This window comes from Heterodontus francisci, chromosome 2 (assembly GCF_036365525.1).
Source record: "Heterodontus francisci isolate sHetFra1 chromosome 2, sHetFra1.hap1, whole genome shotgun sequence".
Lineage (NCBI taxonomy): Eukaryota > Metazoa > Chordata > Chondrichthyes > Heterodontiformes > Heterodontidae > Heterodontus > Heterodontus francisci.
This window is the reverse complement of record NC_090372.1, coordinates 135,475,861-135,499,879: the sequence shown is the minus strand read 5'-3', so window position 1 is coordinate 135,499,879 and position 24,019 is coordinate 135,475,861.

Sequence of the window (24,019 nt, the reverse complement as noted above, 5' to 3'; positions counted from 1 at the left end):
TGCTGTGGAGAGTGATGTGACAGAGTAGGCAAAAAGAGGGATGAATGTATATAACAGAATCTGCCTAACCTGGTTAGGTCATTAAACCACCTTGTGCACTGGATCCAGGTATAGGGCATAATTCTCCTGCTGCTGACCTCCTCAGCCACCTCTAACCATACCTTCTTAGGGGCAGCAGTGGATCTCTTCTTCCCCTTGCTGGGGAAGATTATCTCCTTTCTACTTCTCACAGCCTGCAACTGTACATCAAGTGAGGCATCATTAAAGTGGGGTGTTGCCTTTGGAAGCCCGGAGTCCATCTTGTAAGTTTGCTGTCCCTTTCCAAAATGTCCCATCTCCTGAACATTTAATCTTTGAATTGTCCCTTTAACTACTTGTTGCTGTACTTGAAGGAGGCCATTCAGCCCACATTATGCAGGTGCGCTTCACACCCACTGACAAATATTGGCGACACAAAGCCCAGAGGTAAAATGGTAATTAGGTGTTCCACTTTGCAATTCAATATGTCAAAACTTATTCCAGGTTTCACGCCCATTATTGCAGCCCACCACCCAACCGCCACGCAGAACTGTGTCACTCAGTTACTAGGTGTACTAATGCTTTGTCTTTCAACACACCATTAACATATTGTTTGCCTTTGCTCCGTGACCTTTTGGTCAGCTATGTGGCCTGGTCCAATCTGCACCTTCTCCTTTGTTATCTCTTGCCCAACCCCCACCTCACTTGTTTATAATCTGTGACTTTTCTAATATTTGTCAGTTCCGAAGAAGGGTCACTGACCCGAAACGTTAACTCTGCTTCTCTTTCCACAGATGCTGCCAGACCTGCTGAGTGATTCCAGCATTTCTTGTTTTTGTTTCAGATTTCCAGCATCCGCAGTATTTTGCTTTTATTATACTAGGTTTTTTGATTTTTTTGTTCCTTCTTGGGATATGAACGTTGCTGGCAAGACCAGCATTTATTGCCCATCCCTAATTGCCCAATTATCGGACCTGTTACTGCTGTTTCTCTCTCCAGAGATTCTGCCTGACCTGCTGAGCGTTTTCAGCATTTTCTGTTTCCAATATACCATTCTGTAGACTTTTCCTTCTCCATGCACCCTCATTATGTTGAAACCAAGATTCATCTATTGACATTAAATCATAAAATGATATAGGACAGAAGGAGGCCATTCAGTCCATTGCGCCTGTGCTCTTTCCGCATAGTCCTGTAAACTTAGTTCCCATCTAGCTCAACCCTTCCCCATATCTTATCTCAAAATTGTGGAACTCCTCTGAAATCATTAAGCTTTTAAAACTCAAGTTTGGCGCCGCTTAATCCGTGATTTATTTTGTGTTCTCCTGAATCCTTTTCAATCTTGGTACCAAATTGCACTCTGGGCTTTCAACTCAGTATCTTCATTTAAAATCACTTTGGAAAACTGAATGTCTTCAGAATATTTTTTAAAAAGTACTGTTAAGATAGAACTGTCCAATGTCTCAGTGCATCAGCAGTGAGGTATTTGAGTGGTTTATTTGTGCAAGGCTGAAAATAACCGCAAGTTTGGTTTCAAATTCCACTGTTTGTTACTTGCCACCTCTTCCCACAAACTCATGGCTTTTGACCAAGTTTATCCTTATTATGATTTTGTATACCTCTAATATCCAGGCAAGGTCATACTAAGATTCCACTCTGAGGTTATGTGTTTGTCTGGAATCTGTTCAGTTTCAGCCCTCACGGGATAAAAGATACTTTCACACAATCAGATCAGAAGAATTCAATGTGATATGCAATCTGCGATTAAATGTTTCTCACAGATTTGTATTTATTTGGAAAACTATACAAGCTTTATTCTAAGCATGCACTTTAAAAAAAAAAAAATTCTTATCCTTTTCGTGTAAGCTGTTTTTCATATTTTTCTGTTGTCCGATGCCATGTTCCTTCTGGGAACATATTCAGTGAGGTTGCCCAGATATTCTGGATTAACAATACATCACATGTGATTCAAAAATCCGTGTTCAGTCATTTTGTGGTACGCCTCATCTAAAGTCAGTGTACATCACTAAATGAACATTTCCAATCAGCTGATCATAGAAGTAATGCGTACACTATCCTATCTGACTTACTTGGTGGTAAATGGCCTTTCTGAGAAAGTAGACCAAAAACTGTGATTTGGGGAATGAATACATGGGCCCAGATCTGCCACTTGATTGTGCTGTGATTTTTCCACAATTTGGGCAAAATCAGCATAACCAGCGCAAAAGCTCGTGGTATTTGAGTTCACAGAATCACAGAATAATACAGTGCAGAAGAGGCCCTTCGGCCCATCGAGTCTGCACCGATGCATTAAAACACCTGACCTGCCTACCTAATCCCATTTGCCAGCACTTGGCCCATAGCCTTGAATGTTATGACGTGCCAAGTGCTCATCTCGGTACTTTTTAAAGGATGTGAGGCAACCTGCATCTACCACCCTCCCAGGCAGTGCATTCCAGACTGTCACCACCCTCTGGGTAAAAAAATTCTTCCTTAAACCCCCTGCCCCTCACCTTAAACTTGTGACCCCTCGTAACTGACCCTTCAACTAAGGGGAACAGCTGCTCCCTATCCACCCTTTCCATGCCCCTCATAATCTTGTACACCTCGATCAGGTCACCCCTCAGTCTTCTCTGCTCCAGCGAAAACAACCCAAGCCTATCCAACCTCTCTTCATAGCTTAAATGTTCCATCCCAGGCAACATCCTGGTGAATCGCCTCTGCACCCCCTCCAATGCATTCACATCCTTCCTATAATGTGGCGACCAGAATTACACACAGTACTCCAGCTGTGGCCTTACCAAAGTTCTGTACAACTCCAACATGACCTCCCTGCTTTTGTAATCTATGCCTCGATTGATAAAGGCAAGTGTCCCATATGCCTTTTTCACCACCCTATTAACCTGCCCTTCTGCCTTCAAAGATCTGTGGACAAACACACCAAGGTCCCTTTGTTCCTCGGAACTTCCCAGTGTCAGGCCATTCATTGAATACTTCCGTGTCACATTACTCCTTCCAAAGTGTATCACCTCACACTTTTCAGTGTTAAATTACATCTGCCACTTATCTGCCCATTTGACCATCCCGTCTATATCTTCCTGTAACCTAAGATACTTCACCTCACTGTTAACCACTCGGCCAATCTTTGTGTCATCCGCGAACTTACTGATCCTACCCCCAAATAATCATCTATGTCGTTTATATAAATGACAAACAATAGGGGACCCAGCACAGATCCCTGTAGTACGCCACTGGACACTGGCTTCCAGTCACTGAAACAGCCGTCTGTCATCACTCTCTGTCTCCTACAGCTAAGCCAATTTTGAATCCACCTTATCAAGTTACCCTGTATCCCATGTGCAATTGCTTTCTTGATAAGTCTCCCATGTGGGACCTTGTCAAAGGCTTTGCTGAAATCTATGTAAACTACATCAACTGCACTACCCTCATCTACACACCTGGTCACATGCTCAAAAAATTCAATCAAATTTGTTAGGCATGACCTCCCTCTGACAAAGCCATGCTGACTATTCCTAATCAAATTTTGCCTCTCCAAGTGGTGATAGATTCTCTCCTTCAGAATTTTCTCCAATAGTTTCCCTACCACTGACGTGAGACTCACTGGTCTGTAGTTCCCTGGCTTATCTAGACAACCTTTTTTAAATAGTGGGACCAAATTAGCTGTTCTCCAGTCCTCTGGCACCTCCCCCGTGGCCAGAGAGGAATTAAAAATTAGGGTCAGAGCCCCTGCAATCTCCACCCTCGCCTCCCACAGCATCCTGGGACACAAATCATCTGGATCTGGAGATTTGTTCACTTTTAAGCATTCCAAAACCTCCAATACCTTGTCACTCCCTATGACAATTTGCTCAAGAACCTCACAGTCTCTCTCTCTCTAATTTCCATATCTACATCCTCATTCTCTTATGTGAAGACAGATGTGAAGTATTCATTCAACACCCTACCAATGTCCTCTGGCTCCACCCACAAATTTCCCCCTTGGTCCCTAATGGGTCCTACTCTTTCCCTGGTTATCCTCTTCCCATTGATATACTTATAGAATATCTTGGGATTTTCCCTACTTTTACCAGCCAGAGCTTTCTCACATCCCCTCTTTGCACTCCTAATTGCTTTCTTAAGCTCCATCCTACACTTTCTGTACTCCACTAATGCTTCCATTGATTTGCTCTCCTTGTATTTGCTAAAAGCCTCTATTTTCCTTCTCATCATACCCTGAATGTTTCTGGTCATCCATGGTTCTCTGGGCTTGTTGCTCCTACCTATTACCCTAGAGGGAACATGTTGGGCCTGTACCCTCCCCATTTCCTTTTTGAATGCCCCCCACTGCTCTTCTGTAGATTTCCCGACAAGTAACTTTTTCCAGTCTACCTTGGCCAGATCCTGCCTTATTTTACTTGTACCATGTTATGGTCGCTATCACCAAAATGCGCCCCCACCAACACATCAACCACGTGTCTGGCTTCATTCCCCAGAATTAGGCCCAGCACTGCACCCTCCCTTGTTGGATTCTCTACATATTGAGCTAAAAAGTTCTCCTGTATACATTTTAAGAACTCCACTCCATCTAAGCCCTTAACACGATGACTATCCCAATTAATGTTGGGAAAGTTGAAATCACCTAATATAATGACCCTATTATTTTTACACACCTCTGCAAATTGCGCACATATTTGCTCCTCAATTTCCTGCTGACTATCTGGGGGTCTATAATAAACACCTAGCAATGTGGCTGTCCCTCTTTTATTCCTAAACTCTACCCATAAAGCTTCATTTGATGCCCCCTCCAAGATATCATCTCTCCTTACTGCAGTAACTGACTCCTTAACTAATATTGCAATGCCCCCTCCTCTTTTGCCCCCTCCTTTGTCTCGCCTGAAGATTCTATATCCGGGGATATTGAGCTGCCAATCCTGCCCCTCCCTCAACCATGTCTCCGTGATGGTTACTATATCACAATTCCACGTGTCAATCATTGCCCTAACTCATCCGTTTTACCTGCAATACTCCTGGCATTAAAGTAGAGGCCTTCCATCCCGGTCTTACTCCCTTGAAACTTATTTCCGTTGTATTTCCTCTGACTTGTTTGCTTTCCTGTGCTTAGCTGTGACCCTTTTTCTGTGATTTTTTGTGCTAGTTTTAAAAACATCACGTTAGAAGCAAACCCTGCCCACAAAATTGGCCAGGCCCTGGAGGGTGAATTATTTAATGGTGGAAGTTTCTGCTAATTGTGCTCATTTGCAGGTCTTCAGGGAAGCTTTAAAAATTAGGCTGGTTCTTTTGAAAGCAAGGACAGTAAAAGGTACATTTTAAAAACTGTTGAATGTAATTTTTTCTTTAATTTACTAAGAGACTGTCTACTGTATCTCAATATAACTAGAAAATAGTTTTATATATTTTTACAAGGGAATTTCAGTCATTTAAAATGGGTTACCCAGAGGTAGTGGATTGACGCTGTGATTAAAAATGCTTATTTCTTTGTGATAAATTTATTTTCAGCTATTTTCATCAAACTTCACCAAGTTACCACTCTTAAATAAATGAAGGAAAATTTTTTAAAGCAAAATTTTTTTTTTAAATTACATTTTAAAACACTGCCCAATTGCACTTGTGCAGGACAGTTTTTGCATTTGACGATATGCAAATGTGTCTGAGCATTAAACCAAGGAGAAAAACACTTTTCAAAATGGGTGCAATATGCGCTGGTAGCATCGATTGTGGCCACAAAGTGGAAACTCGACCCCATGAATCTTATTTTGGTACATCTATCGAACATTATGGCTAGAAACATGCAAAAATCAATTTGAATTCAATTTATTAGGAATAAACAAATAAGACTATGTCAAATGATAGAATTAAGGAAAGCAGATTGTTCAAATTTCTAGCAACATCTGAAATGTGTAAAACCTGTAAATTAAAGACATGTGTGCTCAACAACTCCATAAGTGGTTTGTTTCATCATCTGCCGAGAGCAGGGTGTGGTGAAGATTTTCTGTGACTTGGGTTTTATTGCCAGGATGTGAGTTTTTCAATGTGATACATATCTACTGGATTGTTTTCATTTTGGCACTGATTTTATTGCCTACAGAGGGCTTTCAGTGTATTCATGCCAACACTGGCAATCAAATGGACCGGCATAAATTTTCATCTTCACTACCTGGGTAGTAAGCTGAGCAATGGATCACCTGTCTCAAATAGAACCCACCAGGTTTTCATGACGTTGATCTCAACAGAATGAAAGCTAGGCGGGTTCTATTATGAGCGGGTGATCTGCTCTGGCAGTGAAAATGATAGTTTACTGTACTAGGTCTTTATTTTCGATGTATAGCAGCCTCACTGTGCATCTACCTCACACTTTTACCAGGATGAATCTCCGTTCCCAGCCCCTGCCTCTCACTCTTCGACATTTTTACACTTCTCTTTTTCACAGCAGTGGGGGGCGTTTTAACATGGTGGAACGGGTGGGATTGAGTGTGGATGCAGAGGTTTAATTCCCCCAAAATAGAAGCATGTTGTGAAGCCAACTCCAACTCATGACTTCCAGCTTTTACTCAGGTGGGTCAGGGGCCAGGCAGCCAACATTTTAAATATGTTAATGAGGCTGAAAATCATAACTGTGCTCAGCTGGTCGGGCCTCGGGAAACCTGGGAGCTGCAGCAAAGTGAGAGCAGCCTCGGGAAGTGCTCGCTGTGGGTCAGAAGGAGCAGGAGTGTTTCTTCCTGACACCTCAAGCTGTCCTCCCTCCCCCCACCACTCTACCGTCAGAACTCACCCCTACAAACCTTGACCTCCCTCCCCTCCCCACCGTGGATCAAACCTTTCCCCCAACTCCACAATTGGACTCCCCTGGGATCAGGAATCGGGGAACAGACTCCCTGGGGATTGGATCCCCCAGCTCCAGATTAAGACACCCCACCTTGGGGCTGGTAATCAGAAACCCCCCCAACCATCAACCCACCCCGGGGCGTGACGGGGACCGATCTGGTCCTGCAGCCTCTTCTTCAGCATTTCCCACCTGAATGGAAGCTAAGCCTGACAATCAGGCTGACTTCTGAATGTGGAACCTGTCTGTGACATTACATACATATTCTGGAGTTAAAACGACTTCCCATCACTCCTGGTGGGTTCCAGCATTAAAATTCCCCCAGTTTTTTTTTAAATGGGTTCCAATCTCTCCTCAAACTACCCCAACTCACTTTCAACACTTCCTGCTTGTTATTTCACAATGGGAGTTTAGTCATCTCATTGTTCTCTCTATCGCTCTCTTTCTTTCTCTCCGTCTTCTCTCTTTTCTGCTCCAGTCATTCTCAGAGGTAACTCTGTGAGTCTTGTTTGATTGTTCTGACAACCTTCATCTTCTGGCAACTTTCCTAAATGAACAGCAGGCTGCGTATAAAAAAAAACTCAAGACTCCAATATTTCACATACAAGTACTAAACTAGACAAGGAATACAAAATAGATTTATATCAACAGCTCTCCTTGCATATATAACTATGTGTACTGAAAAGCACTCATACCTTATATTTAAGCACATTGCAATAATTAAGCAGATCTAAATATGTGATATAAATATAATTTGAAAGTGGCCATTTACTGAAAATAAGCCATATCTTCAAATTCAATGGTCTAATCCATCCTTCTGGAAGCTAACAATGACAACTTGCAGTTATATAGCATTGTTAACATAGCACAATGCAGCAAGGCAGTTCAAAATTATGGATCAAATCCAAGCAAGTATAGGAAAAGGTGATTGGAGAAAGTGACCAAAAGCATAAAGGAGTAGATTTAAGGAGGCTTCTGAAGGTAACTACAACAACAACAACTTACAGTTATCTCTAGCCTTTAATGTGTTAAAAACATCCCAAGGCACTTCACATAAGCATTATTGGACAAAATGTGATGCTGGACCACATAAAGAATGATATTCGTACAGGTGACCAAATGCTTGGTCATGAGGTAGGTTTTAGGAAGCAACCGAAAGAAGGAGAGAGAGGTCGACTGGCAGAGGGGTTTATGGAGGGAATTCCAGAGCTTAAGGCCTTGGCAGCTGAAGGCACGGCCGCCAATGATAGAGCAATTAAAATTGTGGATGTGTAACAGGCCTGAATTGGAGGAGCACAGAAATCTTGGAGGGGTTTTAGGTTTGGAGATTAGGTGAGCAGTATGTTGTATGGGATGATTTGGAGGTTATGTAAGATGGCCCTTGGGAAGCCAGCAATGGGGCATTGAAAAGGTTGTGCTTAGATAAAGAAAAGAGTAAGATTACGCTTTCATAAGCAGTGAGAGTGAAGTGGGGAGTAGATGGGCTTTGATTTGGTCTGGCATCACTAAATGGTTTAGAAATCCATCATTCTCCATTGCATATTCTTTTGGGCCTCCTTATCTCGAGAGACAATGGATACGCGCCTGGAGGTGGTCAGTGGTTTGTGAAGCAGCGCCTGGAGTGGCTATAAAGGCCAATTCTGGAGTGACAGGCTCTTCCACAGGTGCTGCAGAGAAATTTGTTTGTTGGGGCTGTTGCACAGTTGGCTCTCCCCTTGCGCCTCTGTCTTTTTTCCTGCCAACTACTAAGTCTCTTCGACTCGCCACAATTTAGCCCTGTCTTTATGGCTATTTATTCTATATTTATTTATTGCTATATTTATTCTTATTACTCCTTTTATAGTTTCTTCCACCCTTTAAAACCATCACCTACTTAGTCCTGAGCTCAGGATAAAAACATCTCTAAGGATGGTGTCAATGATGGTACTTCATTTCCTGCCATAAGCTCACTGTCAATGAAATAGAAACAATCCCCAGATAATTTTGTGTACTAGCTCTGAGTGGCAAAGCCAACTCCTTACAAGAAACTAGAGTATGAGAATGAGTTGAAATTTGACTCTCCTTATATAGAGTTCAACACTACTATACTCGCTAGCAGCCTGTCCCCTGTTTTGTATTACCTTTTTTTGCTGATTGAGTATAGTTGGATGAATAGTTCAAAGAGTTCACAATGACCTTGCAGTGGACTAACATTTAAATTCTTCCTAAAATTAAATATGCAAGCTCTCCAAATCTGAAACTTAATTTGCTGCACTATTGGAGCAAATAGCCTTTCTCTTCTCAACTACACGCTTAATTTGATCTTTCTATCCATGTATTAATATGGCTGAACTGCTTAAAGGTAAATGTGACACATCACTCTTTCTAAATTTTTAAACACGCTAATTGCAGAGATTCATGCCCTAAAGTTATTTGGCTGTTCTGGGACCATCCTACTGTAATTCCAGCAGAATGACCATAAATTCCATTAGGACCCATTTGTGCCATGACCTGACCTGATGTGAGCATATCCAGTGGTCTTGTTTCGGGGCAGAGGCTCTGCCTGTCCTGAATGAGGCCACTCAAGCAGAGGGACGGGATCAAGAGTGGGATGCACTGGGAATTCCAGCGCCTTACAGTGACACTTGTAAGTGAGAGGTGGCATTTCGAGCAACATGAGGTGTGCCAACTTCAAACTAGATTTCCCTTTCGTAAAACGATGTTGACTTGTTCTAATCATACTGCGCTTTTCTAAGTGCATTGTTAAGCCTGATCCCATGACCTCCCGGAAGCAGTGTCCAGCCCAACCCAACCCGAGCCCAAATGCTGGACTCGCAATTTCGACCCGACCCGACCCAAACCCGATACATGTAGTCAGGTCTAGTCAGGTTCCGGTCAGGTAGCCAGGCTTTAGTTGACAGGTGACCTGGCGAAAGTGGACTGGATACAGTTACTTGAAGGAAAAGCAAACCAGTGGGAGGCATTCAAAAGCGAGATTCTACAGGCACAGTGTAGACATGTCGCCACAAATATAAAGGGTGGTACTGTCAAATCTAGTGCCCCCTGGTTATCTAGAGGCATACAGGCTAATTTAAAGCAGAAAAAGAAAGCTTATGACAATCATAAAAATCTTAATACTTTAGAAAGCCTAGAAGAGTATAAAAAGTGCAGGGATGAAGTAAAAAAGGAAATTAGAAAAGCAAAGAGAGGACATGAAAAATTATTGGCAGGTAAAATCAAGGAAAACCCAAAGATGTTTTATCAGTTACATTAGGAGCAAGAGGATAACTAAGGAAAAGTTAGGGCCTATCAGAGATGTACGAGGGAACTTATACGTGGATGCCGAAGATGTGGGCAGGGTACTTCATGAGTTGTTGTCTCTGTCTTCACAAAGGAGAGGACTGATGAAGACATTATAGTTAAAGAGGAGGAGTGTGAAATATTAGATACGATTAGCATAATGAGAGAGGAAGCACTAGAGGGTCTGACATCCTTGAAAGTGGATAAATCACCAGGGCCGGATGGATTGTATCCCAGGTTGTTGAAGGAAGCCAGGGAGGAAATAGCAGATGCGCTGAGGATCATCTTCAAATCTTCACTAGATACAGGAGAGGTACCAGACGATTGGAGGTCTGCGAACATTGCATCATTATTTAAAAAGGGTGCGAGGGATAGGCCACATAATTATAGGCCGGTCAGTCTGACCTTGGTGGTAGGTAAATTGTTGGAATCAATTCTGAGGGACAGGATAAACTGCCACTTAGCAAGGCATGGATTAATCAGGGATAGTCAGCATGGATTTGTTCGGGGAAGGTCATGTCTTACTAACTTAATTGAGTTTTTTAAGGAAGTAACAAGAAGGATTGATGAGGAAAGTGCAGTGGATGTGGTCTACATGGATTTTAGTAAGGCATTTGATAAGGTCTACATGGCAGATATGTCAGTAAAATAAAAACCCATGGGGAATGCAGCAGGTTGGATCCAAAATTGGCTCAGGGCCAGGAAACAAATGGTAGTAGTCGACGGATGTTTTTGTGAATAGAAAGCTGTTTCCAGTGGTGTTCCATAGGGCTCAGTGTTGGGTCCCTTGCTGTTTGTGGTATATATACATGATTTGGACTTAAATGTGGGAGGCATGGTTGGGAAATTTGTTGATGACACAAAAATTGGCGTGTAGCTGATAGTGAAGAGAATAGCCATAGACTCCAGAAAGATATCAATGGTTTGGTTGAGTGGGCGGAAAAGTGGCAACTGGAATTCAATCCAGATAAGTGTGAGATAATGCATTTGGGAAGGGCAAATAAAGTGAGGGAATACACAATAAACGAGAGGATATTGAGAAGAAGTGAGAACATTGGAGTGCATGTCCACAGGTCCCTGAAGGTGGCAGGACAGGTAGATAGAGTGGTGAAGAAGGTATGTGGAATGCTTTCCTTTATTGGCCGAGGTCATAAATTCAAAAGCAGGGATGTAATGCTGGAACTGTATAAAACACTGGTTAGGCCACAGTTGGAGTGTTGCGTACAGTTCTGGTCACCACATTACAGAAAGGACATAATTGCTTTGGTGAGAGTACAGAGGAGATTTACAATAGATGGGGCAGAATTTGTAAGGAGCATCCAGGAGGGCTTCTTGAAACAATATGTAGATAATCCAACTAGGGAAGGGGCCGCACTGGACCTGGTATTGGGGAATGAGCCCGGCCAGGTAGTCGCAGTTTCAGTAGGGGAGCATTTCGGGAACAGTAGCCATAATTCCATAAGTTTTAAGGTACTTGTGGATAAGGATAAGAGCAGTCCTCAGGTGAAGGTGCTAAATTGGGGGAAGGCTAATTATAACAATATTAAGCAGGAACTGAAGAATTTAGATTGGGAGCAGCTGTTTGAGGGTAAATCAACATCTGACATGTGGGAGTCTTTCAAACGTCAGTTGATTAGAATCCAGGACCGGCATGTTCCTGTGAGGATGAAGGATAAGTTTGGCAAGTTTCGGGAACCTTGGTTAACGCGGGATATTGTGAGCCTAGTCAAAAAGAAAAAGGAAGCATTTGTAAGGGCTAGAAGGCTGGGAACAGATAAAGCCCTTGAGGAATATAAAGAAAGTAGGAAGGAACTTAAGCAAGGAGTCGGGAGGGCTAAAATGGGTCATGAAAAGTCATTGGCAAACAGGATTAAGGAGAATCCCAAGGCTTTTTATACATATATAAAGAGCAAGAGGGTAGCCAGGGAAAGGGTTGGCCCACTCAAGGACAGAGGAGGGAATCTATGCCTGGAGCCAGAGGAAATGGGCAAGGTACTAAATGAGTACTTTGCATCAGTATTCACCAAGGAGAAGGACTTGGTGGATAATGAGTCAAGGGAAGGGAGTGTAGATCGTCTGGGTTATGTCGATATCAAAAGGGAGGAGGTGATGGGTGTGTTGAAAAATATTAAGGTAGATAAGTCCCCAGGGCCTGTTGGGATCTACCCCAGAATACTGAGGGAGGCAAGGGAGGAATTTGCTGGGGCCTTGACAGAAATCTTTGCATCCTCATTGGCTACAGGTGAGGTCCCAGAGGACTGGAGAATAGCCAATGTTGTTCCTTTGTTTAAGAAGGGTAGCAAGGATAATCCAGGAATTACAGGCCGGCGAGCATTACGCCAGTGGTAGGGAAAATATTGGAGAGGATTCTTCGGGACAGGGTTTACTCCCATTTGGAAACAAATGAACTTATTAGTGAGAGGCAGCATGGTTTTGTGAAGGGCAGGTCGTGTCTCACTAACTTGATCGAGTTTTTTGAGGAAGTGACGAAGATGGACTTCAGTAAAGCCTTTGACAAGATCCTTCATGGCAGACTGGTACAAAAGGTGAAGTCACATGGGATCAGAGGTGAGCTGGCAAGGTGGGTAGCAGTGGAAGGGTGCTTTTCTGAATGGAGGGATGTGACTAGTGGTGTTCCGCAGGGATCAGTGCTGGGACCTTTGCTCTTTGTAATATATATGAATGATTTGGAGGAAAATGTAGCTGGTCTGATTCGTAAGTTTGCAGAAGACACAAAGGTTGGTGGAGTTGTGGATAGTGATGAAGATTGTCAGAGGATACAGCAAGATATCGATCAGTTGGAGACTTGGGCGGAGAAATGGCAGATGGGGTTTAATCCGGACAAATGTGAGGTAATGCATTTTGGAAGATCAAATACAGGTGGGAAGTATACAGTTAATGGCAGAACCCTTAGGAGTATTGACAGGCAGAGAGATCTGGGCGTACAGGTCCACAGATCACTGAAAGTGGCAACGCAGGTGGATAAGGTAGTCAAGAAGGCATACGGCATGCTTGCCTTCATCGGTCGGGGCATAGAGTATAAAAATTGGCAAGTCATGCTGCAGCACCTTAGTTAGGCCACACTTGGAATATTGCGTACAATTCTGGTCGCCACACTACCAGAAGGATGTGGAGGCTTTGGAGAGGGTACAGAAGAGGTTTACCAGGATGTTGCCTGGTCTGGAGGGTATTAGCTATGAGGAGAGGTTGGATAAACTCGGATTGTTTTCACTGGAACGACGGAGGTGGAGGGGCGACATGATAGAGGTTTACAAAGTTATGAGTGGCATGGACAGAGTGGATAGTCAGAAGCTTTTTCCCAGGGTGGAAGAGTCAGTTACTGGGGGACATAGTTTAAGGTGAGAGGGGCAAAGTTTAGAGGGGATGTGCGAGGCAAGTATTTTACACAGAGGGTGGTGAGTGCCTGGAACTTGCTGCCGGGGGAGGTGGTGGAAGCAGATACGATAGTGACGCTTAAGAGGCATCTTGACAAATACATGAATAGGATGGGAATAGAGGGATACGGACCCCGGAAGTGCAGAAAGTTTTAGTTTAGGCAGGTATCAAGATTGGTGCAGGCTTGGAGGGCCGAATGGCCTGTTTCTGTGCTGTACTGTTCTTTGTTCTTTGTGCAAGAATGTTGCCAGGGCTCGAAAATTACAGCTATGAGGAAAGATTGGATAGGCTCGGGTTATTTTCCTTAGAACAGAGGAGGCTGAGGGGTGACTTAATTGAGTTTACAAAATTATGAGGGGCCCAGATAGAGTAGGCAGGAAGGACCTGTTTAACCTAGGAGAGAGGTCAATTACCAGTTGGCACAGATTTAAGGTGATAAGGATTAGAGGGACCTGAGGAAAAACCTTTTCACCCAGAGGGTGGTGGGTGTCTGCAATTTACTGCCAGGAACAGTGGTGGAGGCAGAAAGCCTCAATTCTTTTAAAAGGTACCTGGACATGCACCTGAAGTGCTGTTACCAGCAAGGCTATGGACCAGGTGCTGGAAGGTGGCATTAGATTGGGCAGCTAGTTTTTTCGGCAGGCGCGGAGACAACAGGCTGAATGGCCTCCTTCTGTACAGTAATTCTTCTATGGTTCTATGGTTCTATGTCCTCAGTGGGTGCCCCTTGTCTCCAAGGATCAATCAGTGAAGGCTGAAGAGAGGGCACAAAAGTTCGGGAACTTGGGACTGTTTCAAAATGAAAGCATCGTGGCAACTTTCCTGGATGCATGCGCAGACCTGCAGGATCCGTTTACGGTAGTTCAGACCAGTTGTATATTGAAGGAGTGGAAGCCCTTTCTGTTGATGAAGACCACTGGCTGCTGTTCCAGAGCTTTGATGGCCACATGCGTGCAGTCAATCACCCCCTGCACCGGGGGAATGCAGCGATGGTCCCAAAACCAATGGCCCTCCCTGCTTGTGAGGTGGGATCCAAATGGAAGCACAAATAGTCTCTGGCGTACCTCCTGAACAGGGCATTGGTGACCTCCTTGATGCACCAATGTGCCGTGAACTGCGAGATTTCACACATGTCCTCTGTGTATCTCTGGAATGATCCAGTGGTGTAGACGTTCAACACCACAGTGACCTTCAGGGCCACTGGCATTGGATTGCCACCCACAACCCTGGGTACAGCTCATTATGCATCATTGCATATAGGTACCTCCTTCATGGGCAATTCATAGCCCACGGAGGACCCCCCCGGGAACCACTGCACCCCACGGGACCCCCCTCTCCCTGGACCAAACACCCACCCTTCCAAACCTCACCGGAGCCTTCCGGACTGGTCCCGGTGACCCTGCCTCATTTATCTCGGGTCCAGGTTCCAGCATTGGGCCTGGGCCCAAGGCTTCTGCAGTACCCATCACTCCCAATGGCACTGCCGATACTGTTGAGCTGCCGGCCCTGTGATTGGTCAGCAGCACTTGGGAGCGGGATCCCCATCCCTTTAAAAATCCAGCCCAAGGATATAAAAGACTAAAGATTACCATGGCTTTATATGTATTCTGTGCATGTGCATGAATCAAGTTCTTTCCATCAAGCCCAGTTTCTGATTCTTGGTATTACATTTCCTTGAATAGAAACTAAAATGTAACAAGATATAGAAGCAAAATCTTAAATACAGAAGACCTTTCAGCATTGGTACCAGGATTATATGAACTGTAAAATAAGTTCTGATCTCTGCAACAAGAGCATGAGCCCTGAATTTGAAAAAAGCTGTGGTCCAGTCACTTATGCCAGGAACACACCTGGTGGTGCTCTTCAGGGTTGACTCTGCCAGAGTGTACAGTGTCAGGGGGAAGACACATAAGGCTGAATTTTAAGGGAATTATGTGGACAGATATGGTGACATGGGGGGACAAAAAATCAGGACGGGACACATCAGACAGGATGTCTGGCGTCGTGATGTCCCATTCTGATTTTGTCCATTGAAGCAAACATGGAGGGCGGAGGTGCAACAGTGATGCACTGGGAAGATAATTAAGCTTGTTAACTGGCCAATTGAAAGTAATTGTGTTCAGATAAAATTTTATAAACAGCATACGGATCCCACGGTGCTTCAGTGTTTTGCTTCCTTCAAGAAGGCAACATCAAGGTAGCAGATCATGGCTGCCTGGAAAGGGAGGCTATTGGACGGGCAAGCATCGAGGGCTTGGAAGGGCCATGAAGGGAGGACTGAGTTTAGTGTGTCAGGAGTGAGTGGAAGGCTGGCTGTGCTGTAGGGGGACCAATTCAAGAGGGCAACAGGTAAGTGACTCCTGGACAAGGGGCACAAGTGTGGGCATCAAGAGGGGGGCACTGGCAGGAGAAGGCTGCCATTTATCATGGGCTTCATTGACCCAGGCTTTGGGGACCCTTTGAAAACGAAGTGCACCTGAGCGGGAGGGAGAGCCAGGCACCTTCAGCGGCACAGCAATTACATAATATTTGCTCATTTATAGTTTTATCTAACTGCACTTGCAATTTTGAGGAATTATGTACTTAATCCCTAGACCTTTCTATTCATCCACACCCTTCAGTGTCTTTTCACTGAGTGTATACTCCCATTCCTTGCTTTTGCCCCCAAAAAGTATTACCTTACACTTATCCATATGCCACCAGTCTACCCATTTCATGAATCAGTCTATACCTCGCTGAAGCTTTGTTTTACAATGTTCCTCACAGTTTGTCAAAACTCATACATCTCTGTCCTATACTAAAATCCAAAGCATCTACATTTGCCAAGAACAAAAGTGGACCCCCACTTCCAATACTTCTCCAAACCAAGCAGCACCCACTTACACTATCTCTTTGGCCAGGATTTTAACCGAATGACGGGTGTCTCGGCATCCAGAAAAAGCAACGCCGAGAACCATGCATCGCCTCTTCTCTGGGAGGCCTGCCGAATCTAGTGCCTATCTGGCACTTAAGTGGATAGTGGTGGAACTTTCAAGGAATCAGGGAGCCCTGTGACATCCTTGGAGAGCTGCTGGCTTATCAGAGGAGGCAGTGGCTACTGCCAATGGAGCACCTATCCAAGGCCCAGGAGTGGCGCTGGACCCAGTCCACAGGTAGGTCAGGGCGGGTGGGGTCTTGCAGGGCGGGGGTCACGGGGGAGGGGACTGTAGGGGGTCGGTAGCAAGGGAAAGGGAGTGGCTCTCAGTGGGCCGCTGCCCACTACTCCATGCCAGGTCCCTCATTCAGGCACTAAGTGCCTTTTAACAAGGGACCCCATCCCCGGAGCAGCAAGCAATCCACACAGTTTTTCATGCTGTGCTTCTCGTGCGGCAACAGGCCACATACTGAACCATGGATTGAGCTGGGATGAGGCCCATAATTGGGCATTAATTGTCCAGTTAAGGGCCTCATTTGGCAGTGGGACCGGAAGGCCATTCACAGGCCTTCTTGCCCCAGACTTAATTTTGGCAGAAGCAGGAAGGTGGCTGATTTCTCCCCTGCTCCTCCACCCCATCCCCCCCGCATCACCATCCCATCCGATTATATGCTCCCACCCCCCACCCGCCTCCAAACCACTACAGAGGAGAGCATAAAATTCCTCCTTGTTTCCTATCCATCAACCAACTTTCTGTCTCTGCTGCCACATTTCCTCTTATGCCATACCTGTGAAATTTATTTACGAACAAGCTGCTTATGAGATACCTTGGAGGTGATCTCGTGCTCATCCACCATAATTTCAATGAAACATGACAGAAACCATGGGGAAGAGCTGTAAATTGTGTTTGCACCATTTCTCTGGGGTATCCATGGCTCTTCCGCTCAAGTAGCAGCAGATGTGTGGGAGAACCCCATGGAAATTCACCCCCTTTAGTTTTATGCTTTCTGATAATCCATATATATGCTACATCTTTTGCATTTCATTTATCCATTTGATTAGTCAATTTTTCAAGACATCTTATTCATGTTCAGTTTGTATGTTAATGGCTAGGTTGAGCTCCTGGCAGGTGAGACTCCCTACCAGGAGCATATATTCAGGAAATTACTTCTATAGTGTAAAAAGAAAGCCTTGTATCATATAGTGCCTTTCACAACCTCAGGATAGTAATCTCTTATGTATCATATGGAATTATTAAAAATGCATTGGGCTAATAATTGGTCTATTCCATTTTTGGGTGCAGGGTTTGCAATTTGGGACCTGCCATGCCCATTGCCATTGAGGCTGGCAGTGCACAAATTTGGTGCTCTTCCTCATTTACCTGGTTTTAGCATTGAGAAGAGTGGGAGCCATGCTACCGGCCTCCTCAGTGCTCAGCAAAAGGCTGAGAAGCATTCACTAATCGCAAGTGGCACAGCTGGCCAGTTCCTCTTAAAGGCAACATGCCTCTCTTCATGAGAAGCTGTACTCAATGGAAGGGAGCTGCCACTGAGTGCCTCTATTGATGCTGGCTGCATGTAGGAGCTTCACAACTGGAGCACCATTGAAGAGAGAGGGTCCTAGGTTCACGGATGCAGTGTTGGAGGCCTTAGTGGTGGAGAGGCCATAGTTCTGAGGGGGCCAGGAGGCCCTCAAGGAATACTCAGGGAATGGAAGCAGCTGGCCAGGGAGCTCAAATCCCGGAATCTGGCCCCAAGAATCCATCAGCAGTGCCATAGGAAGTTCAATGTCCTCATGCAGGTGGTCAAGGTCAGTGAATGCATCTTCACATCTCATCTCCTACTCAGCACACCACCTGCTTCTCGCACTGTTCAATGCACCACACCCCCATCACTCACCCATCAGCAGTCCCTAGAACTCGGGACTCATGCCTAACAGTCAGATACTCAACCTCACCCTCACACACATTTCAATGATGCCAGCCTCACACCAAGCTCGCCCTGCTTCCACATTACTCCAACTATTCAGCTGCGGCAGCCACATCATCTAAACACAATGCAACACAAACACTGACAGTCTTCCCTCCCTCTTGCAAGACAAGGTGTCACACAATAGAAGGGAGCAGAGCAGAACTGGTGAGGGACAAAGACACCTACATTTTCTGAGCCCTACGGAAGAGATGACTCTCCACATCATGTGGCCCACTACGACAAAACCCATGGCATCCAGTATCACCGAGACTATTGAAGATGATGGTATGTTCCTGCCTTAAGCCCCTTCTCAATTCCCAGCACACCCTCATCCTTCTATCTGGCATGATGAACAAACTGTAGTTGGTGTAACTGTGGACCTCTTGCTTTCTAACCCACTCCTCTTCCCTCACCCCAACCTTTGCCTTTCTGATTTCCTGCTTGCAGATACCAGGAACTGCCTGCCACCTGCCAAGCCGGAACACACTCAGGAGGAAGAGAGAGAGCAACAGCACAGCACTGATGAAAAGTCCCTGCCACTTGATCTGACACTTGCACCCACCAGCTCAGATAATGGCACTGCACCTGCCTTAGAGGCTAGTATAGAGTTGTGATCTGCACACAGTGAAGTCACTGGGCATGACTCGCGGTAACCTGACCAGGAGGAAAGGATAGTTTTCAGCCAGCTCACTAGAGGGCAAGGTCACAGATGATTGCTGCTGCAGGGAACACAGGTGAGGACCTAGATGGGGCAGCATACAGGAAAACGTGGGTGAGAATGCACATCAAGATCCTGGATGCAGTGGTTGGCCTGCCAGACAGCCTCCTGTCACTGTTAAAGGAGCATGGAGGAGTCTGGCTCCAACTTGGGAGAGGGCATTCCCTCTCTGTAGCCTCAGGCCCAGCTGCCTGGCTTGTTGCTGACCCAGAGGCACTGCAACTGCAGCCCCCATACCTGTTGCAGCCTTTGTCTAGATAGGTCACCAAATCCTCTGCTGCCCCTGTGAGGATGCAGAAAATCCCGCTGCCAAATCCAGGAATTCACAAAGGCACAATACTTCCAGACACTTTGCAAAAGCAGAAGTTATTCTAAATTACCTTACCTGCAAGTTAGGCGCCTGGTCCTTTAAATTATGCTCGTCCTGACCCCTATTGAGCTGCTTCATGTTCTTCGGTGAATGACAGGTGAATACGATGCATAGATACGTTGAATTCCAGTGTACACAGGTCAACTTCACCTGACAGCACTGGGGCACATGGGGCATCATGCGGCTGTGCCAGAAGCAGCTGGAAGCCCATTCAGAGGGCCTCCAAATACAGCTGGAGATGGCACTATGCATCCGAATTTCACACCCTTCATGTTGAAAAACTGTGATAAATTTTGGTAATATGAAATTTATTGCTCTTAACATGGAGTTAAATTAGCCATGTAATGTTCATCATACAATTACATTTAGTTGCAAGGATACAAATTAATGCCTTAATGATGGCAAATTTTGTAACTTGGCTTTTAATTCTGACAGCAAGCCCTGAAAAATAGCAATAGAAAAAAAAAATAAGGAGTTGATGTTCTAATGCTTCTAAGAAGCTGAAACTGAAACTGATCTGGCAGAAGCTTTTTACAATTGCTTTGAAATCATGCCTGGGTCTTCCAAATTAAAGATACCAGGGCCACTACAGATTATTCCATAAGACTATCAAATAAACAGTGAGAATGGCTCCCATAATAAAATTTCATAACTAGTTTTTGAGGAGCTCATCATTCCAACATATTTTGACATGGCAATTGGGCAACTCTTCAAGTTAGAGATCGTGGAGAGGGCGAAATTGGCTACCTTTATAAATCAAAACCTTCTGGTAGATCTGTCATCTTAAAGGCATATGCATGCTTGAAAAATTAATGCTAGTGTTGAGAAAAATGCCATATATTGACAAGAACAAGACAATGCTTAGAAGGAGGTAATGACATTTGACAAAAGCTTTCCATTGGTCATGTACTGTCATGGACTTTACTTCACCCGAATAATCTCCTGCAGAAATGTTCGCCAGTGTCTCCTCATCTTACCAAGTGTAAATTGAGCAAAACTGCAGAATATTTACTTGACATTAACTTGCTGAATTGATCATTGACTACTTCATTTCCTTGGTGTGACAGGATAAATTTTGACAGGTTTGACACTGGGAATCAAGCCTTGTATAACTTAGCTTGATGTTCCCATGATGCCATTAGCTGTTGATTAGGTTTAGATCATTTGACCATTTCTATCCATGCTTATATTTATAACCCTCATTTTGCCATTCCTTGACCAAATTTCCATTCAGTTTTTTTTGTAAAGGTAGTAATTGAACCAGTATCTTTCACTTTCATCTCTGAAACAAAAAAAATGTGAAAAGAATTAAGAAAAATTCCAAAAGGAAGAAATTAATTTGCTGTTTATGTGAGTTAGGAACATAGGAGCAGGAGTAGGCCATTTGGCCCTTCGAGCCTGCTGCGTCATTTGATAAGATCATGGCTGATCTGGTTGTGGTCGCAATTCCACTTTCCTGTCTGCCTCCCATAACCCTTGACTCTCTTGTCTATCATAAACCTATCGAACTCAGCCTTGAATAAATTCAATGACCCAGCCTCCAATGCTTTCTCTGGAAGAGAATTCCACAAACAACCCTTTGAGAAAACAAATGTCTCCTCATCTCCGTCTTAAAAGGGAGACCTCTTATTCTTAAACTGTGTGCCCTAGTTCTAGTCTCCCCCACAAGAGGAAACATCGTCCCAGTATCTGCTCCATCAAGTCCCCTCAGGATCTTATATATTTCAATAAGATCACCTCTCATTCTTCTAAACGGCAATCGATAAAGACCCAACCTGTTCAACTTTTCTTCATAAGATAAGCCCTTCATCCCTGGAATGAGTGAACAGTCTCTGAACTGCCTCTAACGCAATTATATCCTTTTTCAAATAAGGAGACCAAAACTGTACACAGTACACGAGATGCAGTCTCATCAAGGCCCTGTACAGCTACAGTAAAACGTCCTTACTTTTATACTCGATTCACCTTGCAATAAACACCAAGATTCCATTTGCCTTCCTAATCACTTGCTGTACCTGCATGCTAACCTTTTGTGATTCATGTACCAGGACACCCAGATCCCTCTGTACCAGAGTTCTGCAATCTCTCTCCATTTAAATAGTATACTGCTTTTCTGTTCTTCCTGCCAAAGTAGATAAGTTCACTTTTTCCCACATTATATGCCATCTGCCAAATTTTTGCTCACTCACTTAGCCTATCTACATCCTTTTGTAAACTTTTTACCTCCTTTTGACGACTTACTTCCCTCCCATTTTGGTGACATCGGCAAATTTAGCTAACAAAGCTGAATAAAGCGTGGCTACTCGACCTGAACCTGACCAGACCCGACGATGTGTCAGGTTCAGGTCAGGTTGGGTGTCTCTTCCGGGTCCAGCATTTGGGCTCGGGCTGGGTCAGGCTGGACATGGAAAGTGCTGCCTTGTTCCGGAAAGTAATCTTCAAATGAACATTCAGGACGTCAAGGTAGGAAACTTGCAGTCCGGACTCCGCACTCTGCAGTAAAGCCTGGCTACCTGACCAAACCCGACTACTTGTGTTGGGTTCGGGTCGGGTGGGGCATTTAAAAAAATTAAAGGACTCGGGCCCGGTTCGGGTTCAGATTGGCTGATGTCGGGTCGGGCCTGGGTCAGGTTTTAATTTTATACCTGAGCCAGGCTTTACAAATGAATGCTTTAATTAAGACAGGCCATTTCGTAAAAGTTGTGCCACAGCAAGACCTCATCTCATGGAAATGGCAAGCAAAAAGCCTGCACACATAGAGCTGCGAATGAAATGGAACAACTTCCATTGGAAGACAAATCAGGAGACTTCCTAGGGGAAATTAATGACCCCTATCAGGCATTCTGGACGGCAGACATTTATATCAATGGACATATTACTAATTTGAACACAGGTTCAAGTGTCACAGTTCTGTCAGACCACGAGCCGTGGTTATTGACACATTACTTACAACCAGCAGACACTCAATTAACATAGTTCAGAAGGGATTGACCTGAAAGTCAAGGGAAAACTACAAGCTGCACTTCAATATAGTGGAAGACAGATAATGGAAACCCTGTATGTTCTGAAAAACCAAGAATTTTCTCTGTCAGTAGAATAGCATAGATCTACATTTAATCAAAAAGCTGGATGAAATCAAACAGCCAGAGTCCAACAGTTGCTTTCAAGCAGATTTTCCATAGCTATTTTTGGGTCTAGGAAGACTGAAGACTGATAACATAGCATTAAGAGAAGATGCCAGACTGGTATTTATCTTTACGCCAAGAAAGATACTACACCCGTTGATGAAACACGTTCAACATCAGCTGTAAGAGATGACCAGGATGGGAGACATTTCTCCTGTCATGAAACCAACAGAGTGGTGTTCAGCTATGGTTCCAGTTCCAAAATCAAATGGTACACTTCGTATCTGGGTGGACATAATGCAGCTTAACAAAGCCGTGGCGAGGGAAATCTATCCTACGTTTTCAATAGATGAAAGCCTGGAAAAGCTATCCAAAAGCATAATGTTCACTAAACTTGACAAAGATAGTGGCTTTTGGCAGGTTCTGTTGGACGAGAAGTCAAGATTGCTCACAACATTTATCACATAATTGCTCTGGAGAGGGTACAGAGGAGATTTACAATAATGTTGCCAGGCCTCAAAAGTTGTAGCTATGAGGAAAGATTGGATTGGCTAGGGTTGTTTTCCCTGGAAGTGAGGAGGCTGAGGGGAGACTTAATTGATGTGTACAAAATTATGCATGGCCTAGATAGAATGGACAGGAAGGACCTGTTTCCCCTGGTGGAGAGGTCAGTTACCAGAGGACACAGATTTAAGGTGATTGGTAGAAGGATTAGAGGGGACATGAGGAAAAGCTTTTTCATCCAGACGGTGGTTGGTGTCTTGAATTCACTGCCAGGAATGGTGGTGGAGGCATAAACCCTCAATTCTTTTAAAAGGTACCTGGACATGCACCTGATGTGCTGTAACCTGCAAGGCTGTGAACCAGGTGTTGGAAGGTGGGATTAGATTGGGCGGCTAGATTTTTTGGCCAGCACGGACACGATGGGCTGAATGGTCTCCTTCTGAGCCGTAATTGTTCTATGGTTCTAATAAGTGGTACTCATTGCAAATTTAAAATATTTATAAATGTAAAGGCTAATGTTTATTGGGGTTATGCCAGAGTAACTGCACTTGTGCCTGTGCCACTGGGCTTCCTACTTCCAGGATTTCCTGCCAGAAGTGATGTCAGGCATATTCTAATGCTAAGTTAATAGTGGGAAAACCTGTACAACGTATTTCTCATTATTAACACTATGGTAATGCTGGACTTTGCGATATTCCATCCTCGCTGACAAGCAACATTTTATAGAAAGGCTGACTCTGGGAATTTGTCAGGGTCACTGCTGGGCCAACTGGATGACCTGAAGTCCCATGGTGCTGCAAATATGGCAGAACTCTTTACAAGTGGAAATCCAACTTTTAAGATTTCTTAGCAGTACCATGATTCCAATAAAAGATCAACATTGAAAC